Here is a 5,255-nt window from a genome sequence, read left to right on the forward strand (position 1 = left end):
TTGAGGGCAATGTAGGATATTCTGCCCTTCCATTCTGTTCTAATCAGTCATCACATTCTAACAATTCTTCGTATTATCTCCCAAATACCTCTTCTTCTCCATCCCCAGGGCCAGCACTGCAATGCAGGCCTTCATATCTCTCTAGGAGTGTCACTGTGGCCCTGACTTCAAATCTCATCAGGTCTGGATTATCTGATCATATTACTCCCAGACTTGACAGCTTTTCATGGCTCCCTGTTACTTATAGGATAAAGTCCAAAGTCCTCAGCAAAGCCCTGAAGGCCTTTAGTAATCTGGTGGTATCTTCTTTCCAGCCTTCTCACCTTCTTCCTGCCTCCCGCCCCATGCACCCGATTCCTTAAGCCAGGTAAAACTACTCACTCTATCCCATGCACGTGCTCCATGCTCTTTATACGCCTTACAATTCACATCCTGTTCTAGTAATATGTGGCAAATTCCTTCTCATCCATCAGGTCTTACCTTCAGTTCACTTCCTGTAAGAAGCCTCCTCCGACCTTCAAATGTCATGCACCCCTACCCCCCTTATGCTCTAATATAACTCATTTCTACTCTATTTGCAGTACTTATTACATTGCACTGTCATTATTTGTCTATTTACCTCTTCTAGTAGTTTGTAAATATTTGTGGTGGAGGTGTTTTGTTTAGCTGTTATGCCCCCCAATGCCTGGTGCTTAGCACATGAGTGGATCTATTGATGGAATGTGCCCTATATTTCTCACTAGATTTCAAGTGCTTTTGTTTGCAGTGCCTGGCATACTTCTATTTCCTAAGTAGCTATTCAATGATACTTTGTGCTTATTGAGCATTTACTTGTGCCATGCACAGTACTAAGTATTTAATAAAGGTTAACTCATTTTAAATTCATAATAATTGTGTGAGGTCAGTGTAATCATTAACCCATTTTACGTAAGAGACCTGAGGCACAGAAAGATTCACTAACAAGCTGTGTGACCAAGTAAATGGCAAAGCCACAATTCAGACAAAGTAGTCTGCTTCCAATGTCCGCACTCTGACGCTATGCCATACTGCCTGTGTGTGAGTGTCTGTCAAGTGAAGGAATGAATAAATAGAATCCTTTCCAACCTCTACAGGAGCAAAAGGAGTTGTTAGCCTATTTAAGGAGGGAAGATAGAAAGTCCATTAGGAACTGGAATGCACTTAATTTCTCATGGGAATAATGTCAGATTTCACTGGGATTGGTTGAAATACTGTGAGAGCTTCAAGCATATTACAGGCAGTATAAGCAATTGTGAGTTGGCCAGTCATGCTGGGAGGTGGCAGAGCCTGATCTTGATCCTGGGACTGTGTGAAAAAAGGCCCTTGCATCAAACCATCACCCCGCTGACCTGGGGCCTGGTTCTTAACCTCTCTAAGCCTCAGGTTTCTTATCTGTTAAATAGGGATGTAATTTTTAGAGATCTCTTAGGATTGTGAGGATTCAATGAGTTAATACTTGTAAAACACTTAAAACAAAGCAAGGCATGCTAAAAAAAAAGGAGGAAAAAGTTTTTTCTTGGGGAGTTTCACTAAAGCCAAATAATCATTTCAGTGGTTTATGAATAGCTGCTAACACCTTTCTATATGAGTAGAAGAGGGAAGAGAAAGCATCCAAACTTAAGCCAATTCTACTTTTTATCAAGTTTGGGAATTAAATGTTAGGAAAGAGAAGGTCATTGTAAACATTTGCTAAAGGGAAATGTTGGGGACACAGCACAAATAAATAATCACGTTAGAGATTCTCCATAGCTCATTCAGAGGTGCCTGACCATATATTTATACTTACAGAATACCCCTCTTTTGAGGAGTTTAAGCAACTTTTAAAATTAGATGGAACCTTTCTAGCTCAAGGGAATTCTGAATTCTGTTAATAATTTTAAGGGCTCTGTTTCCTCCATTCCCTAAATCTCCTTTTCCCCCCTTTCCCCTCTAGCTACAAAATTTCCCTCAGAAACAGCTTTTTAAGATACATTTCCACTAGTAAAATCCCCAAGTTCTTTTTTGTTTATTTTGAGAGGAAATGGTTAAGAATGAAAGTAAAAGAAAACAGAGAAATACTCAGTCCCCTTGGCTGCCTGCCAGGAAAAATGCCAAATGTCAGATGAGACGCCTTGCTGAAAGCTACCCAGCCACAAGCACAAGGGATTGGCCTACCACAAGATAATCCTCCAGGGAAATTTATACCAACAGTCTAAAAATTGGATGGTTTTAGGAACTCTTCTCCAACAAGGTCTCACAACCAGACTTGATAGTAAAATATTAGGGTCTTAAGCTCCCAAATCAGTTGCTAAAAAGAGCCTGAGATCTCAGGTCACACGCAAAGGATTCAAATATGTGAATGCTTTAATCTGTCTGGGAGGCCATATAACACAATGGTGAAACAGGCCCTGGGGCTAGAGAGATCTCTGTTTTGATCCTGGGCCACTATTTATCTCATGGATGATTTTGCACAAATTGCTTATTCTCACCAACCTACTATTTCTTCAGCTATAATATCAGAAATAAAACAGTACTCATCTCAGAGGACTGAGTGAGAATTAAATCAAAAGCCCCTAACACATTTAAGTAACCTGCTCAGTAAATGTTAATTACCCACTACTACTAGTAGTAGTTGACAAAACGTCAGCCCTCAACATTGAAAGGTAGAAACTAGCAACTTCTTCTTTTAATTAATTAATTAATTTTATTTATTTATTTTCGCCTGTGTTGGGTCTTCGTTGCTGTGCACAGGCTTTCTCTAGCTGCGGTGAGCGGGGGCTACTCTTTGTTGCAATGCGCAGGCTTCTCATTGTCGTGGCTTCTCTTGTTGCGGAGCACGGGCTCTAGGCGCGCAGGCTTTGGTAGTTGTGGCACGTGGGCTCAGTAGTTGTGGCTCATGGGCTCTAGAGCTCAGGCTCAGTAGTTGTGGCGCATGGGCTTAGTTGCTCCGCGGCATGTGGGATCTTCCTGGGCCAGGGCTCGAACCCGTGTCCCCTGCACTGGCAGGCGGATTCTTAACCACTGTGCCACCAGGGAAGCCCGAAACCAGCAACTTCTAATACAGAGGCTGCAGGACCATGCTACTCTTAGGGTGTTTTCATTATGTCTGCACCAGTAAGTCACCCCAGAGGATCTAGGTAGGTCTAATAACTCAACCATGAGTTTGGCAAAGGGAACCTAAAAGGTAATAACCTAAATCAGAAACAAGTTGTATACTTATTAATAACAGTAACTATTTGTGTAGCTAATATATTATCCTACTTCACATCACAATAGCCCCTAAGGGAATATCATTAGTCCTACTTTATAAATAAAGAAACTGAAGCTCTCAGTTTTCCCTACCTAATAGGTAGTGGAATTGGGATTTGTCCAAGGATTATCAAACACTACACCTTCTTTTCTTTCATCTCTACTGTAAGGCCTTTTAGTTGAAAGCTGCAAGATTTAGCAATGTAATCTAGAAAAGCTCATTATTTTTACTCAACGTGAACTGTGGCAAAACCTCAGAAAATAGTTCCTCCTAGCAGCCCCTACCCCACCTCAAGATCAGAACCCCCCTTAAGCATACCTCTCAACCCCCAAGCACATACTTGGTTTGAAGAGATTTTGAGCAAGTCCCATTTTAATCATATTAGACAGATACCAAAAACCAGGGCGGGTACCCCAAAGCTGTCTTGTCTAGCCACACTTGGTCATGAATGTCTGCCAACAAAGCAGAGCGCATTCAGGGAAACCTGAAAGAGGCAGAGCACTCAAGGCAAAGCAGTGGGGTGCCCCAAATAGCCCTGTGGCAGAGTGTATTTTCCAAAGATGAACAAAACAATGTCTCATGCCACGTGCTCTCCTGCCATGTGATCTTCCAACTCCCCATCAAGAGGTGGAGTCCAGTGCACTTGCCCTTGTGTCTGGGCTGGTCTTCATGACTTGCTTGACCAACAGAGTGTGTTGCAAGTGATGTTCTGGTTTTTCCAAGGCTGAGTCACAAGAAGTATTTCAGCTTCTGCCTGGATCTATTGGACACTTCACTCTTGAGATACTGTCTCTGAGAAATTCAGGCCACGCAGAGAAGTCATGTGTGGGGATTTCAGGTGACAGCCTCAGTGGAGCTCCCAGCCGACAGCCAGCATCAGCTAGCAGCCTTGTGAGTGAGGCATCTGGGATATCCAGTCTAGTCAAGTCTTCAGATGACTGCAGCCTCAGCCAGGACCAGCTCCATAATTTGTAAGGCCCAGTGCAAAATGAAAATTCTGGGCTCCCTGTTCAAAATGTATTTAGAGAATCAAGATGGCAACAACAGGACATTGAACCAAGCATGAGGCCCTTCTAAGAATGGGGTCCTGTGTGACTGCACAGGTCACAGCCATGAAGCCCACCCTGGCGCTAGTAGACTCTGACTGTAACCAGTTGAGAGATCCTAAGTGAGAACTTCCCAGCTGAGCCCAGTCAACCCATGGAACAATGATAAACTGTTATTACAATTCACTAAGTCTTGGGTTGGTTTGTTATGCAGCAATAGATCATGAGAACATTCCCACAAAACAACTGCAGTTAGCCCTAACCAAAAAATGCTAAAGATAGCAAGTCTGTGAAAGGATCCTCTGCTGAAAAATCACACAGAAGGTTGATTGTATACAATAAAACACATAAATCCCAGATCCAGGAGTAAGGCTTCCTTGGGGTCAGAGAGATTTTTCTCCTTTGGGCAAACTCTGCGAGAAACAGGCAGGCAGTATAGCTGCCTCAGAAACAGCTGAAAGAATTTAATAGCATTACCATTAAAAATAAAAGTCAAAATATGAATAAAGTATACTTTGCAATTAGATTTATTGCAGCAATGGAAAGAAGTTAAAAACAAGGGAGCCAAACCATTTTGGTTATCTCTCTAAGGTATCAGGGAGAATGAAAAAGGTTTGGGGGGGATGCATGAATAGTTTGATTTTCTAAAAAAGTGAAAAAGTTGAATTCTGCAAACTACAGCTTAGTTATTAATACTTCAGTGATCATCCTGGGCTAGATTCTGGAATAGCATGTTCAAGGAATAGTTTGTGAATTACTAAAAGAGGAAGAACTAGGGCTTCCCTGGTGGCGTGGTGGTTGAGTCCGCCTGCCGATGCAGGGGGCGCTGGTTCGTGCCCCGGTCCGGGAGGATCCCACATGCCGCCGAGCGGCTGGGCCCGTGAGCCGTGGCCGCTGAGCCTGCGCGTCCGGAGCCTGTGCTCCGCAACGGGAGAGACCACAACAGTGAGAGGCCCGCGTAC

Source organism: Lipotes vexillifer, unplaced genomic scaffold, assembly GCF_000442215.2.
Source record: "Lipotes vexillifer unplaced genomic scaffold, Lipotes_vexillifer_v1.1 scaffold134, whole genome shotgun sequence".
NCBI classification, from domain to species: domain Eukaryota; kingdom Metazoa; phylum Chordata; class Mammalia; order Artiodactyla; family Lipotidae; genus Lipotes; species Lipotes vexillifer.